Here is a 15227-nt window from a genome sequence, read left to right as displayed (position 1 = left end):
TACATGCTACCTAAATTTCTACATTCTAGTAATGAAAACACATGACAGCAGAACAATCTCACCTCCATGTCAGCAGCAGACCTATGGATACCAGCTACACTGCAACTTTATTTTGAGGGTAGGGTTGAATTAGTTACAGTTGGAAAATTTAGAGATTTTACTGTGATATGCTCTACTTACCTTGAGGAATGCAGGAGGAAATGTCGGATTTTATAATGTGTCTCTGTTCTTCAGATGAATGACAAGACCTAAAGGTAAAAAGAAGTGTTTAGCTTTGCAAGAGAATAAAAAATGAGTTTATTGCATCAATACAGCATGCTCAGACATTGAGCCCCTAAGCAGGATGTGCTCCCCAAGAACTGAAGAACTTCAGGGTCTCTGCTACCATTTTGCTTATTAAGGTCTCACAGATGCTTAACACTATTTAGAAAATTGCTCATATTCAGAATTCTATCCTTCTGGGGCCAGAGAGTTGGCTCAGCAGTGAAGAGCACTTGCTGCTTTTGCAGAGGACCTCCACAGGCGTTAAACATGCACAGTGCACACCCACACACGCAGGCACCACCATGTGAACAACATAAATATATTTTTAATTAAAAACTTCTAGACCATTCATGGCGATAACCTGGAACCCCTGCACAGATGTAGCCCACGGCAGCTCAGTCTACAAGTGGGTTCCTAGTAATGGGAACAGAAACTGTCTCTGACATGAACTCATGGGTTGGCTCTTTGATCACCTCCCCCTGGTGGGGAAGCAGCCTTACCAGGCCACAGAGGAAGCCAATGCAGCCAGTCCTGATGAAACCTGATAGGCTAGGATCAGATGGAAGAGGAGAGGACCGCCCTAAAAATGGACTGGGGGAGGGGCATGGGTGGAAAAGAGGGAGGGAGAGTGGGATTGGGAGGGGATGAGGGAGGTGGCTACAACTGGGATACAAAGTGAATAAACTGTAATTAATAAAAAAATGAAATAAAAAACCTTGTATCCTTTCAATTATTTATTTTCCCACTAAACTTCTTTCCCCCCTTAACCAATTTCTAAAATTAGCCAGCAGGTAGACCTAAAACGTTAAACATATGGGCTTGAGAGATAACTCAGAGGTTAAGAGCACTGGCTGATCCTCCAGAGGTCCTGAATTCAACTCCCAGCAACCACATAGTGGCTCATAACCATCTCTAATGAAATCCGGTGCACCCTTCTGGCCTGCAGGCATACATACAGGCAGAATACTGTATACATAATAAATCTCTATGCACAAGTCAAGAAAATCTGGTTTTACTCTACACTTACTAGTTAAGCTTGGTAGAGACCTACTTTTTCTAAGATTTAGTTATTTTCGTTTTATGTGTATGAGTGTACTGCCTACAAGAATGTCTATGCACCTCGTGTGTGTAGGTTCCAGAGGCCAGAAGAGCGTGTCGGATCCCTTGTGACTGCAGTTTCAGATGGTTGGGAGCCACCACGTGGGCACAGGGAACCCAACCCAGGTCATCTGAAAGAGCAACAAGAGCTCTTACCTTCTGCATCATCCCTCCAGCCCTGAAAACTACTTCTATTCACATAGTCAAAAATCACTTCAAGGACCCATGAAGAGCTAAAATCCAAAACAGAAACTAGAGGTTTCAGATTGTGTGTTTGCCTTTTTTGTTTTATTTTGTTTTTCGACACAGATTTCTCTGTACAGCCTGGCTGTCCTGGACTTGCTTTGTAGACCAGGCTGGCCTGGAACTCACAAATATCTACCTGCCTCTGCCTCCCTGAGTGCCGGGATTACAGACATGCACTACTGCGCCCGGCTAAAGTCAATACATTTTTATTTAAGGATCTTACATGTTGTAATTTCTTTTCTACCACCATGAAATTCACTGTAAGTCCCCTAAAGCTAAAGTTCATGATTTTTCAAAAAAATCACCTTTTTTGGTTTGGTTTGGTTATTTGAGACAGAGTCTCTCTTGAAGTCCTAGATGGCCTGGAACACACTATGTGGACCAGGCTGGCCTTGAATTTGATCTGCCTGCTTAGTGCTGAGAGGTACATATGTGTCAACATGGCTACAATTTTCAAATCTCAGTGTCTTTTATCTCCATCTGAATTATGGACATACTGATGACAACTCCAGAGTTCCCCATCTGAAATCTCCAGCGTCTTTTTTTTTTTTTTTTTTTTTGGCTTTGAGACAGTGTTTTGCTGCATAGCCTTGGCTATCCTGGACTCACTTTGTAGAACAGGCTGGTCTCAAACTTACAGAGACCCACCTGCCTCTGCCTCTCTTTTACTTCAGGACAGGCTTACTGCCTGGTTCTCAACTATTGACATCCTAAGTCAGTCTACTTTTTTTTGGTTTTGCTTTTTGAGACAGAGTCTCACGTAACCCCGGATGGCCTTGAACTCCCTATGTAGCTAAGGGTGATTTTGAATTCCTGATCCTCCCAAGTAATAACTTACAACTCTCTTCCCCTCCCAATTCCACCTATTAAAATATATATATATATATATATATATATATATATATATGGGCTGGAGAGGTGGCTCAGCGGTTAAGAGTACTGGCTGTTCTTCCAGAGGTCCTGAGTTCAATTCCCAGCAACCACATGGTGGCTCACAACCATCTGTAATAAGATCTGGTGTCTTCGTGCAGATAGAACATGCAGATAGAACACTGTATACATAATAAAAATAAATCATTAAAATATATATATATATATGTATAAATTAGAGGTCTTGCTTTGTAGCCCAGGCTACTCCTGAACTCAGTAGCCTTCTGAAGCAGCTTCCAAGTGCAAGGATTACAGGGACGTTCCTTATTTTGAAATAGTATGCTCAGAACAGATCACTCTATGCAACTGAAAGATCAGGAACGGGAAAAGCTTTTATTCCAGTGTTTATGGTGGTGGTAATGGGAGCGTGGGAATGATGGTTGTGGTGGTATTGGGGGCATGGGAGCCATCCATGACTGTGGTGGTAATGGGGGACAGGGGTGGGAGTGATGGTTGTGGTGGTATTGGGGGCATGGGAGCCATCCATGATTGTGGTGGCAATGGGGGACAGGGGTGGGGGTGATGGTTGTGGTAGTGGTGGTTTGTGCTTAGACTTCTTAGAGGGAATGGTCATGGAAAAAATGCCAGTATTTTCACTAAGGAAGGGACATAATTGTTATCTCTACATACAGTCTGCTGAGAGATGACAGTAACAGAATGACCCAACAATTAACGGTACCACTTCCAATTTTTCTTACTGTTTTCTTTGGCAAGGAGTGTATACACGCACATGAAAATGCCCTCCAGTTTTAACTAGCCACAATGCAAAATAAACCATACTTCCTTTTACAATTTGAGTGATATTTGAATCTTGCCTGTCCATGAGCCAGTGTTTATTTCACTTGGCCTTTGATTTATCTTCTATGTCTCTAAAAGCTTATTTGGCAGATGATCCCTCACAGAACATAGAAAGAAATGAAAGATTCTTTAGAAGCAGATGTGATTTAAAAAGTCATGTGAAAGGGCTGGAGAGATGGCTCAGCAGTTAAGAGCCCTGGATGGGGCTCAAGAGGACCTGAGTTCTATTCCCAGAACCCACATGGCAGCTCACAATCATCTGTAGCTCTGGTCATAGGGAATCTGATACCCTTTTCTGCCCTCTCTGGCACCAGGCAAAGCACCCACACACATAAAAGTAACATTAAAAAAACAAAACACAACACTTCAAATACAGCAACATGATAACGAAGCAGCTAGCTCCTACTCAGTGGCTATCACAACAAAGTGAAGAAAAAGAAAAGCAAACAAACCACTGAGCGCTTGGAACAGGTTGGCAGAGAAACGCGGTCATCCATCCTAGGCTTACAAGTATACACAGACAGGTTCCTATTTGCATTTTCTATCAGCACTTATATTTTCAGTTACTTATTAGGAGTCTTTCATTATGGTCATTGTACACTGGAGACACCCCAAAACATACTGCTTGGGGCTGAAGTCTTCATATAATTAAATTCAGCTCCATAAATAACAGTATTTCGAACAGGTGCACAGAGGCCTCAAATGCAAGTTAAACACAGCAAGAGGCTGGAGAGATCGCTGGGAGGCTAAGACCACTTGCTGCTCTTCCCAAGGACCTGAGTTCAGTTCCCAGCACCCCCACACAAACATCTCTAACTCCAGCTCCAGATCTGACACCCTCTTCTGGGCTCCAAAGACACCTGCACTCACATGTACATATAAACAACTACGAGTGAAAATAAACTTAAGAAAATTACCATATCGTAAGCATACTCCTCGGACTGCAGGCGGGAATGCAAAATTTGAGCCGAGGTTCTTGCTGCCACGCCTGACAACCTGAGTGCCATCCCTGGGCCCCACATGGTAGAGAGGTGTTACTCCTCCAAGATAGCCTCCGAGCTCAAGTGAGCACACAAAGAAAGACAAGAAGCACAGTGCAACATGTATGTAGCACACAGCCTGCCACAGAAGAAAACCGAAAACACATATTCCTGTAAAGACTACACCTGAAAGGAAAAAAAAAAAAGGCCACACCTGGCCCTTCAAGTCTTGAAAAGCAAGCAAAGAAAGGCTTTGCAGCCGTAAGGCACTACAGCTTTACATTTTTTCCATCTTGTTTTCTTCCTTCCTTCCTTCCTTCTTTCTTTCATTTTCTTTCTTTTTCCAAGACAGGGTTTCACAGCCCTGGCTATCCAGGAACTCTCTCCGTAGACCAGGCTGGGCCCAAACTCAGAGATCTGTCTGCCTCTACTTTCTGAGCTCTGGGATTAAAGGTGTGCGTCACCAGCACCTAGCCTGGCTTGTTTTTTTAACTGTTAATTAAAATTTACTTTTAGATTTATTTTGTGTGTTCGGTCTACATGTATGTATGTGTGCCTTGGGGGGCTAGTGACCTCAGAGTTCAGAAGAGATTGTCAGTCAGAGCCAATATCATGTATATCAGCATATAGATAGATAGATACTCAATTTCACTAACATTTGTATTTAAATCAGCCCAGAGCCAATTAACACAATGGAACAGAATCTTCAAGTAAGATACTAAGCAGGTTTTTGTATCTGTCCTGGTGTGTTCAACCTGCACCTCACAGGTCGTCTGGTCCCAAGACAGTTATGAATGCAACCCAACACACTGTGGATAGCAGTGCCTCGTAGTAAGGTCAAAGGACTGGATACCAAAGCACCATTCTACTTCTCCCGAGTGTTTACATATCACAGGTTTCCTTTCCGAGCACAACAAGGCTATTGTGATTTTAAAGAAACAGGATCTCAACCTGGGTGTAGCTGAGCGCAAGCCTTTAGTCCTACCACTCAGGAGGCAGAGAGCGCTGAATCTCTAGAGTCTTCGGCCAGCCGGATATACAGAGTAAGTTCTAGAACAGCAGGGCTACACAGAGAAACCCTATCTCAAAATAAAAAAAGGGGGGGGAGGGCTGGAGAGATGGCTCAGCGGTTAAGAGCACTGGTTGCGTTTCCAGAAGACCCGGGTTCAATTCCCAGCACCCACATGGCAGCTCACAACTGTCTGTAACTCCAAGATCTGACACCCTCACACAGATATACATGCATTCAAACATCAATGTACATAAAATAAAATAAATTATAAAACAATATACCAGAATCTCATGTATTGCATCTACCTCGCCTCAACTTTGCTAGTTAGTCATGGCCGACCTTGAATGCTGAACCTTTTACCTCTACCTCCTAAGTGCTGAATTTACAGGCATGTGCCACCAGCCTAGTTGGCTGTCACCAGCATCTTAACTAACGAACTCTAGTATGTCCTAGTGTTCAATAGAGCCAGGTCATTTCCACTGCAGACAAAGAGCAACAAAAGTCAAATCAGATTTGGTGGGGGGGGAGGGGGCGGGGATTTTATTCCCAGGAACTGAGGAAAATGCTGGCTTGGAGATGTACAAGGATGACCAAGGAGAGCTACAGCAGCCTGCTCCAGATCCTCGACTGGCTCTAAACTACACCAGCAGGTTTTAATGTTAGAGGCCATCCACTACTACCATTAAAAACAAGACTCTTCAGTTAGACTTCCACATACAAATATTAGAGGGGGTCAGAAGATAGCACATCAGGCTCCAGAAGGGTGTGTGCGCCACATCCATTTCAACGTTGCCTTTTTACAGATGGCTCTTTGTTCCTTTCTCACATATTCTTGCGGGTGGGACAGGGTTCTGTACCGGCCAGGCTGGCCTTCACCTCCTAGGTCTCCTGCCTCCAGTGTCCCAGTGCAGGGACTGGAAGCCTGCACCATCACAACCAGATCCCATGTTAGTCTGCTACGAAGTTCTCTCTCCTAGCATGCACTACTATGTGAACTGGTCCCCTCGCTTTCAGGGTCACTACTTTTCCAAGGCTGAACACGGGTTTCCCAGAAAAACAAAATTCCGGCAGAGTTCATAACTCCTCAGGCTGGAGAAACAGTCAATGCCCTTTCCTCATCTGAAAATCTTCTGGGTGCAGCCAGGTGGGGTGACCCACATCTTTAATTCCCAACACAACCGAGGCAGAGGCCTGAGGATCATGTGAGTTTGAGGCCTGCCTGGTGTGCATGGAGAGTTCCAGAGACCGTGTCTCAAAACAAAGCAAAAAAAAAATTCAGTGTGTGTGTGTGTGTGTGTGTGTGTGTGTGTGTGTGTGAGATTTCCTATTCTGGGGCATTATGAAGCCAAAAAAAAAAAAAAACAAAAAACAAAAAACCTACATTTTTTTTCGAGACAGGGTTTCTGTACAGCCATTGCTGTCCTGGAACTCGCTCTGTAGATCAGGCTGGCTTCGAACTTAGGAGATCCATCTACATCTGCCTCCTGAGTGCTAAAGTTAAATGCGTATGCCATCTTGTGCCGCCGCCACCACCACCACCGGAGTAAAACTATGTAGACCAAGCTGACCTCGAACTCGTGGTCCTCTGGCCTCCACCTACTTCGGCAAATCCTACCAGCGTGCGCCACCACGACCGGCCCCTACATGTTCAATGGAGTCCCTGTACAGATCCAGTTATTTGTGTTCCTTGGCTGTTTTTCCCAAGGAACAGGTTCCACACTTTGGCCGGTAAGTCGTCTCGGCGGATCAGCACACTTGTTGCTCCGGCGGAGAGCACGCATGGGTTCAGTTCCCTGCACCCGGCATGGAGGTGGATAACCAACCCCAACTCGAGTTCCGCGGGATTCGATACCCCTGGCGCACGGAACACCACACACACACACACACACACACACACACGCCAGGCGTTTGAAACCTTCCCACGCATGAAAGTTAAACGTATTTTTTTTATAAACCCTTTTAAAGTTTTGTCCCGCATTTCCTTTCTGACCCGCGCGTCCCAAATGGAACACCTTGCCTTTCAAAAACTTCGGGGCACGTTCCGCTTATATGACTTTGCTTCCCCCGGAGCACGCTGGGCACGGAGAGACAGCCCCAGGGTGAAGGCGAACCCCCATTCAAACCCGGAATTGGGAGCGAGGCGGGCTGGGTCGGCGACAGGCTGCGGGACAGCGGGCGGTGGAGGCGCCCCGAGACCCTGGGAGCCTCGACCCCTGAACTTGGGCGCCTTACGAACCTCGCTCACCTCGCAGTCCCCTCGGCCCGGCCACCCCTTCCTCAGCATCCCCCAAAGCCCGTCCCCTCTCCCCGCAGCCCCAGCCCAGCCCAGCCCGGGCCTCTGGTCCTCCCGCCTCCAGGACCCAGGGTCCCCGGCACACGCCACGGACCGCGAGCCGGTCGCGCCTCCCCCGCACCGCGGCCCCCAGCAGCTCGCACGCGCTCTCGCCCCGGGGTCCCACGGCACTCGGGACCCTCCGTCGCGCTACCCCGGGGCCGGGCAATGGGGTGACCCCTCGGCTCCCTCCCGCGAGTCGCCTTATCTCTTCGCCTCTCCCTCCCGGAGCCTCCGGCGCCAGCCCACGCCGAGGCCCGGCCCCACCGCCCAGCCCCGGGCTTGTTTACTCACTCACCCTCCATCCTGAGACGCAGGCACCCGCCACTAGGACGCCTGCGCGCCGCGGCCACGCCCCTGCGCCGCGGCCACGCCCCGCGCCTCCCCTCCGTGCGCGTGCGCACTCGGCGTGCCGAGCACCTGGGCTTCCTTCTTCGCAGGTGTGTGGTTTGGCCAAGGTGGCCGCAGCGCGACTCCGACCCTTCGCTAGGTGGCGCTGTCAGAGGACAGGAAAGGCCGTGGGGAAATCCTCCTGGAGCCACAGACACCTTCTTGAAGACTTCATTGGCCAACGCACCGTCCCCAGCCGCGTTTAGATAACGCACATCTCAAATTTCTGAAGCCCGCCTAGAATGTCTTCATCCAGACGCCCCGCAGCTACCGAAACCCTAAATACCAGGGGGCTCTAAGTTCCTGTTTTATATATATTTGATTGTCCCATTTCTTAAAAATAATTTGTTTAGTTTTTCTTTTATGTGCATTAGTGTGAAGGTATCAGACAGTGTGATGGCATTAACAGACAGTTGTGAGCTGCCATGTGGGTGCTGGGGATTGAACCCGAGTCCATTTGAAAGAGCATGTGGAAGAACATTTGGAGGAGCAGACAGGCTCTTAACCACTGAGCCATCTCTCCAGTCCTGATTATCCTATTTCTGTCAGTCTTTTCACCTAAAATATATAACCTTGTATCAAAATATTTCCTCACAGAGCTGGAGAGTTAGGTCAGGGGTTAAGAGCGTTGTTTTTCCAGAGGACTTAGGTTCAATTTCCAGCACGCACAGTACCCAGGCCTCTAAGTTTACACACTTCTGTAACCAAACATGGCCTCAGTTTCCTTAGACTGATCCAAAGCAAGGCCTTTTTAATTACTGCCAATGATTGGGTAAATGAAGGTTCCCTCAGGTCAACGGAGGTGCCCTTGCTTAAGTCTCTTTGATACAAACCTTCCACCTCTGTTCGCTCTCCCAAAAGTTTTAAATGTACACCTAAAGGATTTTCTCCATAACCTGCTTAACTTTATCTTCTACCTACATATGCTTCAGTATCCCGCCAGACCCAGGTGTTTCCTTCATCCACAACAGCGACAAAGCAGCTACCACAGGTGTTCCAGTCTGACCTCACAGACTTCCATCAAGCTGGACCTGCACTTTCCCTCCCAGCCATGGATGTTCTCACAGACCCTGGACAGCATCAAAACAGCCTTTTCTTCCTGAACCTGGCCAGCATCTCAGCCTTTTGACCTCCCCATAGCGCCCCCAGTGTCAGCAGGAAGTAGCCAGAACAGAATCTATGCCTGTTATTCAGTTATTATTAACAAAAGGCTGGAATGGTGTGTTTCAGGACCAGGACAAGGAGTTCCAGGTTCTCCCAGCATTTCTCAGTCCCTACCTGCTGCCTTCATGGCTGGCAACTCTCTACTGGCAAGCCCCTACCCTGAACATTCCAGAGCAGGGACTTCCCCTCCTACTCTTGACCATGTAATCTGGCCATTTTGTTGCTATTATTTTTTCTTTCTTTCTCTTACCCCCTTGCATAGCAACCAAGAGCTGCTTCCAAGGAACCTAAATTTATAGACTTTGACTTGCCTTACATGAAAAGCAGCGCAAGTTCCTCATTTTTTAATTCTCAGAAAAGGGAGGAATGTTAGTATTTAGGCACCTCCTTCTGGGTTGCCTAGCAACCTATGATGTCATCATGTGTCTGTAGGCCAGGTGGCCACACCTGGCAGGCATGGTTACGATGCTCCTTAAAAGGGTCAACCCACTACTTTGTCTCTCTCTTGGCCTCTCTTGCCCTCTTGCTCTCTTGGCCCTTGCCCACTCCCTTTTCTCTGTCAGGGTGCCCCTTCTCTTCCCCTATCATGTCCTGCTCTCTCCTTCTCTCTCTCTCTCTTTCTCTCTCTCTCTCTCTTCATCTCCATCTAATAAACCTCTTTTATATAAAATCTGTGCGCCTCATGCCTCATCATTCATTAATTGGTCTCAACAACAACCATCTGTAATTCCAGTCCCAGGGGATTTGACACCTTTTTCTGGTCTCCTGACACCAAGCACACAAGTGATACATGAATATACAGGAAAGCAAAACATTAAACATATATTAAAGGCTAGGATTAAAGGCATGCACCACCACATCCAGCCTCAATAATTTCTTTTAAACCTCTCCACAAGATACTTTATAATACAAGAGGGAAATAGTAACTTTAGGGGTAAGAAACATCAATCACCTTAGCAGGCTCTTTTAAAATTGTTGTTGTTGTTGTTGTTGTTGCTTTGCTTATTTGTTTTGAGACAGTCTCTCTACATAGCCCTGGTTGTGCTGGAACTTGCTCTGTAGAGCAGGCTGGCCTCGAATTCACAGAGGTCTGCCTGCATATGCCTCCTTAGTACTGTGATTAAAGACATTTGCCACCACAGCCCAGCCTAAATTATTATTAGTATTCATTTCTTTATTTAGTGTGTGTGTGTGTGTGTGTGTGTGTGCACTAACACATACTATGGTGCTCCTTTGGAACAACTTTCAGAAGTTATTCCTATCTTTCCACTATGTGGGTCCTAGAGATGGAACTCAGGTCATCATCCCAGACTCGGTAGCAAGTGCCTTTGCCCCATGAGCCATCTTGCCAGCCTTAGCAGCACAGTACTTCTCAGTATGACGCAATCAATGAAAAGGACACAAATTCACATTTGTATGTCCTTGACAAAAAAAAAAAATCTCAATTTATTTTGTTATTTGTTTATTTATTACCTATGTATATGTGTGTATGTTTGTGTGTATATATGTGTACCATGTGTGAGCAGGCACGCTTGGAGGCCAAAAGAGGGCATCCGATACCCTGGGACTTGAGTTGCTGACCATTGTGAGCCCTGGTCCTACAGAAAAGCAGTCAGTGCTCTTAACCACTCTACCGTTTCTTTAGCTCCTACTTCGGAAGCAGGTGTAGGGGTGCTTGCCTTTAATTCAGCATTAGGAAGGCAAAGGCAGGTAGATCTCTGCGAGTTTCAGGCCAGCCTGATCTATAGCCTGTTCCAGGACAGCCAAGGCTACTTAGTGAAACCCTGCCTCAAAAATAAATAAATAAATAAATAAATACAAAATTTTAGAAAGTTAAAACTTAGGGTGTCTAGGCCAGTTAGGTTTCAGAAACTTTGGGTTTCTGAGCCAGTGAGATGGCTCAGACAGAAAAAGTACTTTCTGAGCAAGCCCCGTGGCCTGGGTTTAATCCCCAGAATCCACATAGAGGTGCTAGGCAACTGTGATGACCACAACACTCCATCCACATAAAGGGGGAAGGAGAAAAGCAACTCCACAAACTGAAGTCCCAGACCTTCACATGGCTTCGGCACTCCCACCTACCCACCCACACCCATAAACACACACACACAAATAATAATAATAATAATAATAATAATAATAAATAAAATTTAAAAATCAAAAGCCACTTTACCGTTTTCCCCTTGTATTTGTTTGTTCAATAACCAATCAAAGTAAATACACATATATGTTTCAGTACGAGTCCCTCAGGACAAGGCTTCTTTTCTGTGTAACCCTGGCTGTCCTAGAACTCACCCTATAGACTAGGCTGGCCTTGAATTCAGACATCTGCCTGCCTCTGCCTCCCGAGTGCTGAGATTAAAGGGGTGGGACACCACCACTCAGCATTCTTTCATAGTGTATTTACAACTCACAATGGTATGCTCTCTTAGTTCTGATGTCTTCGGGATATATGGGTCTCAAATTTGGGTCATACTAAGATTATCTGGAAATTTTGAATAACTAAAGAGGCCTGCCTCCCACCCCCACCCCCCACCCCCAGAAAATCTGTTTAATTAGTCTAAGGGACAGCCCGGGCTTTCAGAGCTTTGAAAAACATTTGAAGTGATCATAGCACGTAGCCAACTTTGAAAGCCATTGCATTGTGTTTATATATAATTAGCGAAGTGTTGACGGAGACAGAGTCTTGTGTCTCCGGAAGGGATAGAAACGAGAATGAACCACACGTACAAGAACACAGGCCAGGGTTTCATGGAGCTTCAGCCCATGAGCAGAAAGGACCCAGCGAAGAGGGTAGAGGTTAGACATCTCCCAGAACAAAGAGAGGGTCAGCTTCCACGGGCTTGCTGGGGTGGGCTGAGGGACAGCCTCATCTTGCCTGGAGGACTTCAGGTGCCTAAGCTGGTACAGCTGCAGGAAAAAGCCATGAGGCTGAGATCAAAGAAAACACAAAGCCGAGCTGTTAACAGGGAGCAAGCTGAGGAAAGGGCAGGCCTTAGTTTATTTGCCTTCTGTCCTCTTGTAATACCTAAAGTTCTCAAAAAAAAAAAAAAAAAATATATATATATATATATAAAGAGAGAGAGAGAGAGAGAGAGAGAGAGAGCTGTTCAGAAGATCCGAATGTCAGACAGAATAGTGAGAGATTTGGGAACCGTCAACCTACTGAGGATAACTGAAGCCGAAGGAGCAGACCTTGCCTTGGGAAGTGTGCCAAGTAACAGCAGAGATAAAAGAAAGAAAAAGATAGCAGAGAGGACATGATTCCAGGGATGTGTCTGAAGTGGCCAGGAAGGAAGCTGGAGAGATTGCCATAGAAGTCGAGGAGGAGAGCTGGGGAGCCCAGGCAGAATGTCACCTCTTCCATTCAGCCTGACTGTCTTACAGGGCTTCCCTACTCCTTTCCTCCTTACAATAATTGGCATGGGACTAAGCAAGAGGTTCAGCCATCCTTGTCAATGACGGACTATAAAAACAACTTTCCACATTATCAGTGAGTGTGAGGTTCATGGAGGAAAACTGGCTTGCCAGTGTGCTCCTCCTCCTTGTGCTGAGCCAGGTATTTTTCCTGAGACCAGGCACTTTCTCAGCCTACTGTGTCCCATCAGATAGCATCAGCCACCCTTTGTTTGGCCAGCTCTTCTTCGGAATCTCTTTTTACTTTTCCAACCCTTTAGGTCTTTGTGCTACAGTGGGCAGTGGGGATGGGGAAGGGGGGGAAATGGAGACGGAGACGGAGACAGAGGACAATGACATCTGTTGGCCAGTAGTCAGCAGCTGGACCTTTGAAAGAACCAGCATCCCAGCCTCACTGCCCCCTTGGCCCCACCCCCAGGAAGCTACAGAGAGAAAGGAATAACTGTGTCACTTTTGGCTTCTCACTGCTCATCTTGCTCTTAAAATCGGAGGCCTCTGGGGCCGAGAGAAACTGGACACAGTGTGCCGAGCAGTCTAATAGGGCTGGTTCTTTTTCTGAAAGTTCCCTATTGCGGAAAAAATAAAATTATGTGTTTAATTTCTGAAACCTAATGCCTCATTTGCCTTGGCAGCCATTCTGCCGGGCTTGGCCGAGAGTCTGGCAACAGAAGTAGACTGATTAATACCAGCTCAGCTTGCTCCCTGGAGGAGAGTGTTATTTACTTGACTGTTTTCTTAAATCCTCTTTAATTTGCTTGTGTTTCAGTATAATCGTATTGGTTTGAGCGTGTTCTGTCTCTGACCACCGGCCCCAATGGAGCCCGGGAGAACTCCATGCTCCCTGCACTCTGGTCCCCTTCACAAAGCAAGATTGTGTTCAACCCAGTGATTAGAAATGGAACGTCACATGTTCTATTCCTTCTGGGATGGGCAAGTTCTGAGAGTACTTTCATCCCCTGCTAGCCCTCAATCTCTGGGAGGAAGGGAAAGGGGTGAAGGCGGCTCAGAATTTCAACAGGGCTTTCTATAGTCTTCCTCCCTCCCAACTTGAGTACCCTTCAGAAGATGGGACACCACCCCCACAGCCTGACCTTCCCCTTGCGGAGCCCCCAGGGATATCAAATAGCAAGTGTTGGGGGTGGGGGGTGGGGGACACAGAGGACTGTGGAAAGATTGGGCCCCAACAGGGAAGTGTAAACACAGCTGTGGAGATGAGGAGGAGCACCCTCCTCCCCCTGTTCCCACCCAGAAGCAAGGAAGGGCAGCCCTGCAGTGAGGAACCAAGCGGGCAAACAAAGCAGATCGCAACCTAAAAGCCTGCAGGAAGGTCACCAGAACCTGGGGCTGCTGCCCGGGACGCGCTGTGACCGGCGGAAAAGCCAGACCCCTCCCTGAACGCTTAGGGGCCAGCACAGTTCCAAAGCAAGAGGAGGTCTGGACATTATGGAGCCTGGAACCATGGCTTGATTTTGGAAGCCTGGCCAACTGCTGGACACTTTGTCCTCTGATCTCAGAAAACTCACTTTCGGACTTAGGTACTTAGCCTCTGGCCCCTAGGTGCCTTAGGGAGCCTAAGAATGCATTGGATTCAGCAAGCAAGAGCAAGTCCACAATAAACCCTTGTCCACGGCAGTTAGGAACTTCTGAGCCTCCGAGCCAAAACATTAAACGGGGGCTTCCTCAACCTTTGTTAATTACAAAATAAATAATTCCAGCAGGAAGAGCTTGCCTCTTCGGGGAGATTGCTTTGGCGAGGGGCGGTGGGGGTGGGGGTGGGGGTGGGGGGGTCAGGTTTCATGCCCTGATCTGTGGTCCTCTAAAAGCTTCAACCCCACAGCTAGGCTGCTGCTAACCCATCTCACTCTCAGAGTTCAACTCAGTTAATGCAGGACCTTGGTCACTCAGGACACACCTTTGGCAAAGTCCCACCTGGGAAGTAGCTCTGGTCAGCTGGACAGCTAATGAGCTGTGCTTCCTCTCTGGCCGTCAGGAGCCTCAACCGTGGGGCACTTTATGAGCAGAAACAGTTGTTTAATGCTATGCTAATACTAATGATTGACTAATGCTAAGCTCTCGTCGAGTGCCCAGCCCTATGCGAAGCGCTTTCTTTACGAGGATCTTCTCAGCTCGTATAGAATCAGGGATGTTCTTATCCCTGTTTTATAGCTGAGGAAACAGGGTTTATAAGATTCTAGAACTTTCCCCAGGTTGTCCATCCGTAAAGTAGGGTGGCCTGGATTTGTGCCTTCATTCTGCCCACTTAGCCCAGGATTTGAACGTCTCAGCTCCCTCCTCTGAGGTCTTCCTAACTCTGACATCATGATTCTGGATTCACTCCCTGGCTTCCTGCGCTTACCAGTGGCGCCAGAAACTGAATCTATTAGGGGCTCCAGTCTGCTGGTCCAGAGGGGAGTAGCTGAAAGCTAAGGGGCTCCTCACTTCCTCTGTACTAAAGATGCCAATCAAAGCTAGACACTCCACAGACCCCCGTATCAGCAGGGAACAGTCTCTGTAGAAGACAAACAAATCTTAGCCAGGCAGGAAAGGGGAGGTCCCTTGGCTGGGTGACTTCCCCTTTCTCTTTCCTGGTTTATTA

The 15227-nt window shown here is 47.2% G+C and overlaps 1 protein-coding gene across 7 annotated transcripts in view; it reads right to left on the bottom strand.

Annotated features, from left to right (window-relative positions):
* Ezh1 (enhancer of zeste 1 polycomb repressive complex 2 subunit) overlaps positions 1–8037 on the bottom strand; it is a 37796-nt gene extending 29759 nt beyond the window's left edge. Inside the window, exons 1-2 of one of the 7 annotated variants that reach the window (XM_021641132.2) lie at positions 7959–8037; positions 181–248 (exon numbers count right to left, since the gene is read on the bottom strand). The gene's annotated coding sequence lies outside the window, so the exon portion shown is untranslated. Of the gene's footprint in view, positions 1–180; positions 249–1383; positions 1494–4253; positions 4275–7345; positions 7919–7958 lie in introns of those variants that run through there. The other 6 variants (XM_021641136.2, XM_021641135.2, XM_060386672.1 and 3 more) reach the window with 6 other exon arrangements.
* Positions 8038–15227: the final 7190 nt, after the last annotated feature.

Source organism: Meriones unguiculatus, chromosome 7 (genome assembly GCF_030254825.1).
Source record: "Meriones unguiculatus strain TT.TT164.6M chromosome 7, Bangor_MerUng_6.1, whole genome shotgun sequence".
In the NCBI taxonomy this organism is placed as follows: Eukaryota; Metazoa; Chordata; class Mammalia; order Rodentia; family Muridae; genus Meriones; species Meriones unguiculatus.
Note: the sequence above shows the minus strand (reverse complement) of the source record. Positions and strands in the feature narration are given on the sequence as shown.